At 40.1% G+C, this 15,593-nt stretch overlaps 1 protein-coding gene across 2 annotated transcripts in view; it reads left to right on the top strand.

The window, feature by feature from the left end:
- Positions 1-7,554: 7,554 nt before the first annotated feature.
- Positions 7,555-15,593, top strand: part of tnk1 (tyrosine kinase, non-receptor, 1) — a 113,112-nt gene continuing 105,073 nt past the window's right edge. The window contains exon 1 of one of the 2 annotated variants that reach the window (XM_051925231.1): positions 7,555-7,754. The gene's annotated coding sequence lies outside the window, so the exon portion shown is untranslated. Of the gene's footprint in view, positions 7,974-15,593 lie in introns of both variants that reach the window. The other variant, XM_028798424.2, reaches the window with a different exon arrangement.

The following is a 15,593-nucleotide window of genomic DNA, read 5'->3' as shown; positions in this document are numbered from 1 at the left end:
CAGCAGTTTTTTAAAGTGCTCCACTGTATTAGCCTGGCGAATTCCTACTGGCAGGCTATTCCAGATTTTAGGTGCATAACAGCAGAAGGCCGCCTCACCACTTCTTTTAAGTTTTGCTCTTGGAATTCTAAGGAGACACTCATTTGAGGATCTGAGGTTGCGATTTGGAATATAAGACGTCAGACATTCCGATATATAGGATGGGGCGAGATTATTTAAGGCTTTATAAACCATAAGCAAAATTTTAAAGTCAATCCTGAATGACACAGGTAACCAGTGTAGTGACATCAAAACTGGAGAGATGTGCTCGGATTTTCTTTTCCTAGTTAGGATTCTAGCAGCTGCGTTCTGCACTAGTTGCAAACGATTTATGTCTTTTTTGGGTAGTCCTGAGAGGAGTGCGTTACAGTAATCTAGACGACTGAAAACAAACGCATGAACTAATTTCTCAGCATCTTTCAATGATATAAGAGGTCTAACTTTTGCTATGTTTCTTAAGTGTAAAAATGCTGTCCTAGTGATCTGATTAATATGCGATTTAAAATTTGGATTACAGTCAACAGTTACCCCTAAGATTTTTACCACCGTTTTGACTTTTAATCCTAATGCTTCCAGTTTATTTCTAATAGCCTCATTGTATCCATTATTGCCAATCACTAAGATGATAATAAGATGATAATGAGGGCTGACAGATGAGAGGAACAGAGTAAAGAGGCAAGCAAGAAAACTTTATCCTTTTCTGAGATCAAATACAGGTCACATATCATGGTAGAAGTGTCATGAATCAAGAAGTGATGGAGTTTTCCATACAACCATGTCAGAAGAAAAGGGCAGCAGTCATTGAAACATAACATGAGGAGGATCCTAAGTAGTCTGACAAGTAAACTGCATTATACAGTCCTTACTACCACCTCCGAAACACACAGCAAGGCACATTAGATAGAAATGGAACTGACTATGCACAACTTTAAGATGTATTAAGTGAAACCCACCTAAGTACTGTCTTTCTCCAGGCAGTATTGAAACTTTTGAATAGTCAGACTCCATAATTAATATACTAAATGAAAACTTTATGGGTGCAGCCTTGTCACATTTGTGAGTAATATTGGGTGATTTTTACTATTAGTTTTGGAAATGCAGTAAGTGTAAGAGGAAGAATATATTTTGGTAACAATTGTCACCATCAACACTAGTCCTCTAGCATGCCTTTTGACCAAACAGATGTATCTTACTGTCCATGAGTGCTTCTAATTAGCAAGACAAAGGGAGTGATGGTCTTTTAATTATTCTCCTAAATTGTTAAGGAACAATTGGGAAAGAGGTGGGGCATGTTTCTTTCCTGTAGTTATCAGGTTTAACTGGCTCTTCTCACATTAGCCCTTGAACAGGACAGGGAAAGGCCGTTACCAGAAGTTACACACGTAAGTAGACCCACGCCCGGCAATAAGCTGCAAGTGCAATTTTATTAGCATATGGGGCAGTTCAAATAATGGGTGGCTTTTGATCTAGGTGACATACTTAATAAGTTGTATATTTTGGAGATTTTGATTGCAAACGTACAAAATTATTCAATTAATTTTACAGATAACTGTAAACTCCACTATGTTTTGGAGAAATTAGTTGAATGGGATTCATGAGTATTTTGGGGATTAGTGGCCTGCTCTTTTCAAAATTCTGACAGCTTTGGGCACAAGGCAGGACCCAACCCTGGACCAAGCATTTGTCTGTAACAGAGCACATTGACACCAACACACACACACTTTAAGTCAATTCAGAATCACAAGTCTTGGATCATCAAAGAGAATCACATTTCTTTTAAAAATGTATTTCTCGTAATAATAAGATATTACCTCATTTTTATGTCATGCCAGTTTGCTGGGTGTTAAGTTAATGGGGTTCCTTCGAAATTTAATTGGGTTTTCTTTAAATTCATAAGTGCAATAAGCCAACACCACCCAACAAGTTTTGCCAGTGTTTTTTATATAACTGCAGAATGTTGCATTACTGCCTTACAGCTCCAGAGTCCTGTATTAAAATCCTGCCCCAGAACTGTCTGTATGGACTTTGGATGTTATCCCCTTGTCTATGCCGGTGTTTCTCCTAGCACTCCAGTTTTCCTCCCACAGGTGTGTGTGTTAGGTTAATTAATGAATGTAAACTGGCAAGGTCAAGGACATGGGAAGCGTAGTGCTGAGGGTGCTGCAGAGATGGAGAAAGTAGACAAGAGTACAAGGAGATAAGGCACAAGGTGGAGACAGAGGTGGTGAAGGCTAAAGAAAAGGCGTTTGATGAGTTGTATGAGAGGTTGGACACTAAGGAGGGAGAAAAGGACCGATTGGCTAGACAGAGGGACCGAGCTGGGAAAGATGTACAGCAGGTTAGGGTAATAAAGGATAAAGATGGAAATGTACTCACAAGCGAGGAGAGTGTGTTGAGCAGATGGAAAGAGTCTGCCATATCATCTAAACACCTCCATGCTTCTACAGGTATGTCATCTGGACCAACGGCCTTTTCATTCTTCATCCTCTTCATAGCTGTCCTTACTTCTTCCTTGCTAATCCCTTGCACTTCCTGATTCAGTATCTCCACATCATCCAACCTTCTGTCTCTCTCATTCTCTTCATTCATCAGCCTCTCAAAGTACTCTTACCATCTGCTCAACACATTCTCCTGGCTTGTGAGTACATTTCCATCTTTATCACCGTAACCTGCTGCACATCTTTCCCAGCTCGGCCCCTCTGTCTAGCCAATTGGTACAAGTCTATTTCTCCCTCCTTAGTGTCAAACCTCTCATACAACACATTATACACCTTTTCTTTAGCCTTTGCCACCTCTCTCTTCACCTTGTGCCTTATCTCCTTGTACTGTTGTCTACTTTCTGCATCTCTCTGACTATCAAAATTCTTCTTCACCATCCTCTTCCTCTGTATACTCTCCAGTACTTCCCCATTCCACCACCAGGTCTTCTTTTCCTCCTTTCTCTGTCCAGATGTCATGCCAAGCACCCTTCTTGCTGTCACCCTTACTACTTCTGCTGTAGTTGCCCAGCTATCTGGCAACTCTTCACTGCTACCCAGTGCCTGTCTTACCTCCTCCCTAAACTCAACCTTGCAGTCTTTCTTTTTCAACTTCCACCATTTGATCTTTGGCTCTTCCCTCACTCTCATCCTTTTCTTCCTACAGACCACCATCCAATGTTGCCTAACTACACTTTCCCCTGCCACCACTTTGCAGTCTTCAATCTCCTTAAGATTGACTCTTCTGCATAGGATGTAATCTACCTGTGTGCATCTTCCTCCATTCTTGTACATCACCTATGTTCCTCCCACTTCTTAAAATATGTATTCACCACATCCTTTTTGCAAAATCCACTATCATCTGACCTTCTTAATTCCTTTCCTTGACACCATACCTACCCATCACTTCCTCATCTCCTTTGTTCCCTTCATCAACATGTCCATTGAAATTCGCTCCAATCACCACTTTCTGTTCCTTGGGTACACTGTCCATCACTTCATCCAACTCACTCCAGAAATCTTCTTTCTCATCCATCGCATACCCAACTTGCGGTGCATATGCACTAACAACATTCATCATCACACCTCCAGTTTCCAGCTTCATAATCATTACTCTGTCTGACACTCTTTTCACCTCCAAAACACTATTGACATACTGTACTGTTCCTTCAGAATAATCTCTATCCCATTTCACCTCTTATCCACACCATTATAGAACAATTTGAATCCACCTCTGATCCACCTGGTCTTACTCCCCTTCAATTTAGTCTCTTGCCTGCACTATTTATCAACCTTCCTTCTCTCCATGGTATCGGGTAACTCTCTTCCCATACCAGTCATAGTGCCAGCATTCAAACTTCCTACCCTCAGTTCTACTCTCTTTACCTTCTTCCTCTCCTCCTGCCTCCAGACACATCTCCCTCCTCTTCTTCTCCTTCTTTGGCCAACAGTAGCCCAATTTCCGCCAGCACCCTGTTGGCTAACAGTACTGGTGGCGGTCGTTGTTAACCCAGGCCTCGACCCATCCAGTATGAAAATTTGTATTGTTGTCCGCATATTGATCTGGCAAAATTTTACACCGGATGCCCTTCCTGACGTAACCCTACCCATTTATCCGGGCTTGGGACTGCCACGAAGAAACACACTGTTTTTACATCCCCTGTGGCTGGGTTAAGATTTATTAATTAAATGATATAATTAATATAATAATTAAAGATATTGCAAGGTGATACTAAAAACCACACATAGATAACACCAGAGTGAAACATTCAAATCCCAGATATAATTGCCAGCACTGTAAACAATTGAACCACTGTGCTACCGAAAATAATATTGTTCTATTTGAAGGTTATATTTGTGATTTACTGCAGATATCTAGAAGATGTTCAGAAAGAGGCACCAAATTCCTGCACCAGTTTCACTACCAGAGAAGTAGGGTTGAAGGCATGGTAATCACCTTTTATCAACAGGAACTTATTGGACTTTTTTAAATACAACTACTCTTGCAATCCTGTACCATGGCTTTGCATTTTTAAAAGCAGCCAACTTGGTGAACATGAGTGGTGAAAACACAGGTGTGCTGAAGCTCATATTGTAAACTGAACTGGAAGTCTCCCTGTGCTGCGTTTTTCCCACTTACATAGTTTTGATCACATATCATTTTAATATTTCTTGTTGTTTGTTACCATCTCTGATCCTACTGCTCAGTAGGCATCTCCCTGAACCCTCTCTGAGAATTCTATCATCTGTGACTGCCGCAAACATGCCTCTGCACTTCTCTTTCAAACCAATAGATGTCTCCATTTTAATGGTTTAAAGCAGGGATGGGCAAAGTCATTCCTGGAGGGCCGCAGTGGCTGCAGGTTTTTGTTCCAACCCAATTGCTTAATAAGAAGCACTTATTGCTCTAGAAACATCTTCTGCTTCATTTTACTTATCTCCCTAATTAAGATTTTGAACCTTTATTGCTTATTTAAGTCTTAAACAGCTGTATTCTCGGTTTTTAATTGCTCCTTATTAGCAATAAGATGCAAATGACAAAAGAAACCAGCAGTTATCCATTTTGCTTGTTACCCTTTACACTTGTGTGTATTTATCGTGCACTATTTGGTTTAATTAAATACTTGGAAGGAAAGAGAAGATAAAAAAGTAAAGGATTGAGAATTACCCATCCGTTTTACACTTCAAAGTATTTGGATGATATCCTTAGAATGGAAAAAAATCTAGGATATGAGAATGACTTGACATAGCAGAGTTAAAGCACTAACAAGCCATGAAATGTAATTATTGGCAAGGATTGTTTTCTAATTAAGCAACTGGGTTGGAACAAAAACCCGCAGCCACTGCGGCCCTCCAGGAATGACTTTGCCCACCACTGGTTTAAAGCATGTATGCTCAAGTAAAGAATTAAAATTGGTGAAATATTTGTCCATCTTTTAAATGAAAGTTTTTTTTTATTTTTGTGTGTATGTATATACTCCTTGATGGCCTATGGAGTTTAGTAAAAACCTAACCACATTAGAAAAGGAAGCATAGAAACACAAATATAAAAAAGTTGAGCTGCTTGTGATATTTAATATATTGTTATTATGATGTAAAAAAATGTTAATATTTTGAGAGGGTATCTCAAAGTCACAAGGTTATGTCACTTGCTACAGGTGGAGGAAGAATCTGTTACTGAAGGAGAAGGCAGGTACCTGGGATCTATTGACTGTAGCTTAGTGCTACAAGTAAAACTATTTTTATGGAAATGCTGCTACTGCAGGCCAGTGACAGGTGTCCAGTGCTCCAGTGAAGACAGATGACCAGATCTAGTGCTGCAGGTGAGGCAACTTCAATTCACTTCAGTTTATTTTTGTATAGTGCTCTTCAAGGGATGGAGGCTCTGAACACTGTGTTAAGTTCTCAGGTAAAATGCAAATACACACTGTTAATTACATAATGAGTACATATAAAGAAACATATTAAACAGAAGGGAAAACAAACTATTTTGAAACCAGTTAACATAAATGGAGCTAAGCAGTATATGTCTATTATTTAGTTGTTGAAATATGGCCAGTTGACAAAGGTAGGGAGGAAAGCAAAACTTCCAGCTAGCAGCATCCCTGGAGAAAATAAACTTCTGATGGTTCCATGGTCATAACAAGCCGGTGACTGAAGTCCATTGGAACAGGTAGGGAAAAGTGAATGAGACCAGTTGTACCAGTTGGGAAAGGTGATTGGAGTCTAGTGCTGTTGTTGGAAGCAGATGACTGAATTCCAGGGCTTTAGCTGCAGTGTAGTGGTGACAACCACATAGTACTGATAGAGCTGAAGAATTGGCATCCACAGGTACAGGTTAAGACAGGTGACCAGAGTCCAGTCCTGTGGGTCATTGCAAGTGATTGGAGTCCAGGGCTACTATTGGAGACTGATAATTATAGGCTACTGGTATAATCAGGGAGATTGAGGTCACTAATGTAGGTAAAAACTGTAGCTCTGGGAAAAACTTTAGAAACTGGATAGAAAATGAAAAAAGGAAGTGGACACATTTGAACACGTAATATACTCTATGGCCAAAATATTTTAGACACCTGTCCATCACACCTTTGCAGCTGTTATAGCCTCCATATTTCTGGAAATACTTTCAACAAGATTTTGAAGTGTGTATGTGGGAATTTGTGCCCGCTCACTCAAAAGAGTATTTGTAAAGTCAGGTACACATATAAATAGGATAGGCAATTTTTACATGCAATGTGGCACTTTGTGGACCCACTCTGTGAGCCTGTGTGGTCTACCACTTAGTGGCTGAGCTGTTGTTCCTTCTAGACACTTCCACTTCACTGACTTGTGGCAGCCTATGACAATGCCAAGTTTAAATCACTGAGCTCTTCAGTACGACCCATTATACTGCCAGTATTTGTCAATGGAGATCGCATGACTTTGTGCTGGATTTTGTGCACCTGTTAACAGTGGGTGCGGCTGAAACATCTGAACTCAGCAATTTGGAGGAGTGTTCACATACTTTTGGCCACATAGTGTACATCTCTGGGTGTCTTAGAATGCACAACCTGCATTTAACCTAGAGAAAATATTTTGCACCAAACTACTAAATTAAATGAATCAATCAGCAAGCTGTAAAACTATCAAGTGACATGAACACAGGAAAAAAATCAAAGAAAGCTGAAGTAACACACCTGGTGCACAGAATGTGTTACCCATGTGGCTTCTGGTGTAAGGACGGGAGTGATGTGGGTTCAGCACACGCTTCACTTAGCCATTTAAAATGTAAAACTTCTTTACCCAGAGCAAAACCACCTAAGTCCAAAACTCATGCTGATCACTGCATCAAGTTAGTAAGCTGATGTACTTCACCAGGGAAGTAAGAAGAAGCAGGGACCTGAAAAAACACAGGTGTTCAAAGAACCAATTGCTAAAAAGAGAAGGGGGAGGGCTGAGGAGAGCCTGTGACTTGCAGGGCCACACCCACACCTGGAAAAGGAGGGGGAGGGGGGAGGAGGAGACTCCGACCTCACAAGAAAATTGCTTTTCATTCAGAGACTCACCTGAGTGCAAAGCAAAGCAGAGAGAGAGAGTTCAGGAGAGGGAGTGAAATGGAGTGTGGGCAAGTAAGGGCTCACCCCAGGAATCCAGGAGCTTGAAAAAGAAAGGCTAAGGGGGGTGGGGGGAGACTGAAAAAACACTTCACACTAACCTCACCCCACCTGCCAGTGGACTTCAAAGAGAAAAACTGAAAGGGTGAGTGCTAATAGAGAAAGACACAGAGTAATGGAATAAAATGTCAGAGTCATCTTGCTTGCTAACCCGTGGAAGTACAATGGCGAGCAGTGTGAATTAAGTCCAGAAAGAAAGAAAGGAAAAATCACCGTAATAAGAAGACACTTTCTCCTTTTTATTTCATCAAAAATATTTGCTCCAGAATATTGAAGTTTTTGTGCTGATTTGACTCATCTCCAGGTAAGGAACTGGCTTTGAATTCTGTTGTCTGCTACTACCAAGTCAAACCTGTTTGACTTGTGTAAGAGTTAGAACAAGGTGAGCATATGAGAGGGGCACATTTATGGGAGAGAAAGGTGGTGTATTCCAAAGAGCAGTCATAACAATTTTGTATAGTAATAATAAATGCTGGGTAGATTGGTTTAACTACCATTCTCATGCTCAACCTACTTGCTATATTACAATAACAGACTGTGGAGTAATATTTAAACCCATTCGTATAATGAAAACCATCACAAAGAAAATGTCACATGAATAAACTATTGAATAAATGGGATGGTTATGAGGAAATGGAGTCCAGGAGAAAATGATGGTTTTCCACAAGAGCAGTGTCATGACTAACAAAACAACATGCAGCCAAACTTCAGATTATTTTAATAGAGCCTTCTCTTCCGAGCTAAATGTACTATACAAGGAGGTTGGAGAAGATTGTTTGTCACCCACAATTGACGAGAAGACTTTTATTTAAAGATGTAATATAAGGGGTACAAAGCAAATTAATGGATGAGAAAAGATAGTAGGAAGTGAAGGTATAGTGGATAGATCTGCTACCCCACAGGCTTAAGAAACTAATTTGTGATCTCAACCTGGAAACTATTTGTGTAGATGCTGCATGTGATTTCTCTTTGTCTGCTCTGCTACATTGTAAATTTGTGTTTAAGTTTATTCAAAGCTCTTAATTTACCCAGTGATTGTGGGTTTGTTAGTGAGTGTGCCCAATGATAGACTGGCACCTAATCCAGGATTGATTTCTGTCTTGTGTCACGTGTGCCCATCAGATGGATGAATACAAAGGTGACATTAAAGAAAATGAAAAACTAAAGAATACCACCATCTGTGTCTTCCATAGAGTAAAACACTGTCAATTATACACATAATATATACACTTTTATACGTAGATACATGCATACACACTTACATATATTTGCTGAATTCTTTGTTGTTGGTTTCCAAATTTCTTTTGCTTGGATTTGTCATTAAGAGACTGAACAGGGGCATAATCCAAATGGCTAAGTGCATAGACTGTGAACAGCTAAATTTTGCATCTAAGTTGGATTCCCCTGAGTACACATATATTATAACACATGTTTACATGGCAGCAGTAAAATGATTTACAAAAAATATAGATACCAAGTACATTAATTTGGCCACCCATTTTGAAACCCATGTTGTTATCTATGTCATGGTCACAGGGTCTTGAACTTATTCTGGCATCACTGCATGACACACATCCACAGTCATATAGTACAGTTGCCGGGTTAACCTTGCCCTTACAAATGTGGGAGGAACATTGGAGTGTATGGGGAAAAACTAATGCAAACACAGGGAAAAGGTGCAAATCCAGGCCGCATTTCAAACCCCAGGAGCTACTGTGCAGCTAAATTGTATTAAGAATAATAAGTGTAGCTGGTGAGTTAACCATGTTATTTAACTTTGCATAATGTGACCCTGACCTGGATAAGCAGGTTGGAAAATGGATGAATTATGGGCATCTTGTTCATTTGTTTTGAACTCTATTGTTTTGTCTGCATAGTTTACTGATCAGAGATAAATAAAAATTTTGGTCTAATTAGGAGATTAGTAACAGATGAAGAAATGTGAATACAGCTCTGTACATTTGAATTTACAAGATGTAACTTGATTTTTAATTCTAAATATTTTAGAAATGACAAGTGCATAGTACAGCGAACCATTTGCAATGTGAGTACTGTTAGGATCACACAGTAACTCAACAGAAGGGACTGAACCTCCAACTCTGTGCTTAGCGGACTATTGCCTATGCTACATTTTTTATCTTAATAAGAAAAATAGAAAAGTTTATTATATATACTGTATCACTTTTACATTCTGAGCACCTTCTTATGATGCATTACTGGTACAATAAAATAATCCATCCATCCATTTTCCAACCCGCTGAATCCGAACACAGGGTCACGGGGGTCTGCTGGAGCCAATCCCAGCCAACACAGGGCACAAGGCAGGGAACCAATCCTGAGCAGGGTGCCAACCCACTGCAGGACACACACAAACACACCCACACACCAAGCACACACTAGGGCCAATTTAGAATCACCAATCCACCTAACCTGCATGTCTTTGGACTGTGGGAGGAAACCGGAGTGCCCGGAGGAAACCCACGCAGACACGGGGAGAACATGCAAACTCCACGCAGGGAGGACCCGGGAAGCGAACCCGGGTCTTCTAACTGCGAGGCAGCAGCACTACCACTGTGCCACCGTGCCGCCCACAATAAAATAAACAAAATAAAATAAAAGTTTAAAGTCCTGTAAGTCTAAGCACCCTCTCTCTCTCCCTCTCTCCCTCTCTCTCTCTCTCTCTCTCTCTCTCTCTCTCTATATATATATATATATATATATATATATATATATATAGTATTTTCCGTGTGTGTGTATATATATTATTTGTATACTGTATATATAATGTATATTAAAAGTATTCACTACATTGGAAGTTTGCATATACTGTTATATAACACTGAATCACAGAAGATTTAATTTACCTTTTTAGACACAGACAAAGACTCTTTAATGTTGGAAGTGAAAACAGATCTCTGGAAAGTGGTCTAAATTAATGACAAATATAATACACAAAATAACCCATTGCACAAGTATCATTATTTAGTAGATTCACTTTAGGCAGCCACAACAGCCTGTATACTATAAATTATATATAGAAAGGAGCAATTAAAGATGCACCAGAATTGTGTTTGCCTTTTGTACCTTTGTGTCTCCTTGTATTTTTCCTTCTTTTATTCTAAAATTGTATTGGTTATATCCTGCCAGGTTTTAAAAAAATTCTGTACAGAACCTCTAACTGTATATTTGATTTTTTCCAATTTCAAATAGTATAAAACATCGGTTACCTTCTTTTATGTGTTTCATTTAATAAATACCCAATCACACATCCAGTATCTTGAGATTGAATCCTCCATCTGAGCATAATACGTCTCTACGTAGGTTTTTCACTCTTACAGTTATATAGGGTCATTATTGTCACATGTACAGAGTACAATGAAATTCTTACTTGCTTGCGGTAATCAGCATGGAACATGTTGCTGTTCTCCAGTAAAATCATCCAGAAAAAACTATAAGGTTATTAACTGATGATTCTAAATTGACCCTTGTATAAATAGGGGTGTGGGTGTTAGCATGGGAATTGGTCTGTGTGTGTGAATGGACCCTGCAATGGATAGGCTCCGACATCACACATAGATGGAATTTATTTATATTTCAAAGTACTCATCCTGAGCCATGTAGCTGATTATGCCATACTTCTAAACAACTAGGGAAGTTACTCCCTGTGCAAAGGTGCTCTTCCATCCTTTCATGCCTATTCCACTACAAAAGTAGGAGAAGACTAAGTCCGTCCTAGCAGCATCAGTCCTAAGACCTGAATCAGATCTGAGTGGGGTACTTAATAATGATAATAAATTATTTACAATTGTATAGCATTTCTCAGTGGTAGTGCTGCTGCCTTACAGTAAGGAGACCAAGGTTTGCATACCATGTTCTCCCTGTATGGAGTTTGTATGCTCTCTCCATGTCTGTGCAGGCTTCCTCCAGGTGATCTTGTTTCCTCCCACTGTCCAAAGACATGCAAATTAAGTGGATTAGTGCTATTGAATTGGCCCTAGTGTATGGTTGGGTGTGTATGTGTTTTGGCTGTGCAATGGTCTGGTGTCTTGTCCAGGGTTTGTTATTGCCTTGCACCCTATGTCAGCTCAGACAGGCTCTAGCACCCCCTGCTACTCTCTTCAGGACTACATCTGTTAGAATACGACTGACTAACTATGTAGTGCTTTACTAGCTACTTAAAATGCTTTACATAGATCGTGGGGAGACACTTCAACCACCACCACTGTGCAGCATCCAACTGGATGATTTGAAGACAGTCTTTATTGCACCAGTACACTCACAACATCTTAGCTATTAGTTGGTTGAGAGAGATAGCTAGCTAATAAGGCACAGGGGATAAATAGGGAGCCACAATAGATGAAGCTGTAACGGGCAATTTAGCCATGACCTCTGTTTAACGTCTTATCCAAAGCACGGCACCATTTTTTCAGCACAGTGCCATCTTCAGTGCACTGGGGCATTGGGATCCACACTCAGACCCACTAGCTTCCTCCACACCCCTTCCAGCAGCAAGCTAACCTTTCCTTGTTGGTCTCCCATCCAAGTACTGGCCAGGCCCAAACATGCTTAGCCTTAGGTAGATTGCTTGGTCTGACGTTTACATAGTATTCCATCACTCACTGACTCTCACTCTTATTTGGCCACTTTAGACTTTCCAGTTAAACTAACAAACAAGACTTGGGGCTGTGAGAGGAAAACTGCAGAATCCACAGAAATACTGCAAAGGTGTGTAGATATTATGAATGTATCTGCTAGGCAAGCCTTTGGACTCTGTTTTTTGTTATTTTAAGATAGATAAAAGCAATAATATGTATTTCTATTGAGAGTATTTGTAGAACAGGAGTGCTACAAAATACAGTTGAGATGAAATGTGATGAGTATTACCACATGGACAGTCTGACCTTCTGATAGCAGCTTCTGTAGCCAGAAACAGTACAAGACATATTTAGAAACTGCTTCTATTGGTATCTTATAGCAGTCCATCCATTATAGAACCTGCATAATCCAATTCAATGTCGGTGTACTGCTCGAGGCTCTCCTGGAAATATCAGCCCAAAGAGAAAAACCAGTCCTATAAGAGATACTATTCTATTACCGAGCAAAGTCACTTCTACGTGCCCCAGATTAGAGTCAACAATTAAAATAACCTCCACAGCGTTAGCAAGTGAATTCAAACTATGAAGGCAGTCGAGTGAATTTGTCAAAACATTTTTCTGTCTGCTTTGCAGAACAGGTTCCCCATGCATAATGGGTGCATGGTAGTTTAGTGAAATTCAAAGTTAAGTTTCCGGGTTTCATGTTACTAGTAGGTGGGTTGCTGTGTGTGTGAGTGTGGGTTGTTTTTATTGGGAATTATTTCTCCTGTGATCAGCCTGACAGTAAATGATCTCATTTGTAAGGGTTAATCAGGACTGTGACTCTTGTTTTGTGATTCTGTGGTGAGTAAAGATTTTGGAGACCTTTATGAAAGGCTCAGGAAGACTTCATTACACCAGTGAGATTAGGAGGCCACCTTAGGGCCCTGCCTCTAGTCCCAGGCTCTTATTTTAGCCTCCCTGTAATTATAACTCCTGGGGCTAACAGAACCACCACTTAAAAATGCAATTCATCTTGTCACGTACTGATAAACACATTCATTCAATATCATCTCTCAATGCTTTCATTAATATTTTGTGATGGCTTTCTTTCTGTACGAAACACATATGATGCAGGTAATAAGGTTAAAACTCAGCATTTTGTTTTGCTGTATTTAAGGTGGAGAACCTTTGCCCTGGTATGCAACAGTAGCAGCAGGCTTCTATTCCAATTATTTTTAATTAGAAGCCAATCCTTGCCATACATGAAACATGCCATTTCATTAGATACTTCGCTCCCGCCTCATCTCAATGTCAACATTTGTATACTTTCCTTTAATGAACAGTTCACAGCTTCATTTAATGCAATTAGGATGACAATTAGAACCACCAAGTCTGAGGTCCTGGTCCACTCCCAGGCAAAGAGGTTGCTTGTCCAAGTACCTCAAGGTCTTGTTCACAAGTGAGGTTATAAGTCATAGTAAGATTAACCAATGGACTGGTGTAGTAAAAACTGTTTTCAGATGTTGTCACAGACCTAAGTACTCAGGTGAAGCTTACCAGTGAGTCTACATCCCAGTCCTCGCCTGTGGTCTTGAGCCGTGGGTCATGACTGAAAGAATAATAATGCAAATGCAGGTAGGCAGGCAGTGTGGCATAGTAGTTGAAGGTTCAAGTCCCACTACTGTGCAACTGTGTGACCATAAGCAAGTCACTTAATTTTTCTGTGGTCCATTTTGGGAAAAAAATAAAGGTAATGTAACCAATTGTATCTCAGATGTTGTGAGTTGCCTTGGATAAAAGCATCAGCCAAATAAGTAAATCAGGATCCTGTACAGGATTGCTAGGCTCACTCTCTGTGACATGATACAGTGCTCAGCAATATTTTAGAACTTCAGAATAAAACCCCTGTTTCTCTAGATCAAGAGTAGGCAGTTGAGACAGTTTGGGTGTGTAGTTAATATATGCTCCCAGATGTCTCCTATGGAAGGTGGACCATGAATGCTCCCAAGCATTCCCAATGGATGAATTCCCAAGGATGAATTGGATTTAATCTCATGGTTTCTCATATCAGTGCTATGCCAATGATACTCAGCTTTACCTGTCATTCTTTACCAAGTTAGTATTAAACTTTGAGTTGATGATAGAATACTTCAATGATCGCATTGCAACTATTTCATTCATGCAGATTCAGTGTCATCCAGAAGATCAAGCTGTATCTGAGAGTGTTCAGCACAACATCTGGTTCAGGCATTGTTCACATCTGTACTATTGTAACTTCTTAGCAGCAGGAGTAACTACATGCACTACCACAATACTACAGATGATTCAAAATCCAATGGCACATTCTGTATTCAACCAGCCAAGAGTAGCACATGTCGCTCCTCTTTTCAGGTCACTGCACTGGCAGCACACAATAAGTTAAAATCCTTGATGCCTGCTTATAGAGTAGTCAGTGGGTCAGCACCTGTGCTTGTAAAGGCACTTATAAGTTGCTATGTGTGGCATCATGCTGAATCTCAATCTAGACACTTCTCATGTGTAACTCCCAGCTGGTGGAATAAGCTGCCCACCTCCATCCGAATCACTGACTCCCTCAGTTTGTGTAAGAAGTATCTGAAGACTCTTATTCTGTGAACATCTATCAACAATTTTGATACGAGGTTCTTAAATAGCTAAGATATAGTAGCCAGGATGGTCTTCTATTTCACAGTCTCCTGAGGAAGAAACCTAAGCACAAAAGAAGCACAATGCCTGAGCAAACTTATCAAGAAATCCTGCTCCTTCACAGGGCACGCTGGAAGTTGCTGTGGAAAAGAGGATGACTGCAAAATTGGATGCCATCGTGAAAAATCCCCTCTAGGAGGCACTCTCTTGGAGCCACTGGTTCATTCCACCAGGGTGTGCTAAGAAGTTGCCTCTTGGATCCTTTTCTGACCACTGCTATCAGGCAATTCAATGCTTCCACCCAGTGTACTCATTAAGTTTATTTGTATTTATTTGTTGGATGTATTATCTCTCCTGTTAGTCTGTATTCTTGTGTTTTATGTTTCTGCTGCTGCATGCCTTTGAATTTCAACATGGGATTAATAAAGCCTATCTTATCAGATCAGATCAGATCAACTAGTCTCATGTCATTCTGTTTGATGTATATCTCTTCCATCTATGAGTGTCTATTTTGTAACCTTGTCTCCTGTAGGACTTGTTTCAGGAACAGTCCCCAGACAGATATTTACATGATTTTGTTGACCTCTGGATAAAGTGTCTGCTGAGTGAATAATTGTAGGTATATAGTAGGCCTGCTCTGTGAAGCTCAGCGGCCTGCACCAACGGAAGTGGAAGCAATGTGA

Source organism: Erpetoichthys calabaricus, chromosome 3 (genome assembly GCF_900747795.2).
Source record: "Erpetoichthys calabaricus chromosome 3, fErpCal1.3, whole genome shotgun sequence".
Classification (NCBI taxonomy): Eukaryota; Metazoa; Chordata; class Cladistia; order Polypteriformes; family Polypteridae; genus Erpetoichthys; species Erpetoichthys calabaricus.
Note: the sequence above shows the minus strand (reverse complement) of the source record. Positions and strands in the feature narration are given on the sequence as shown.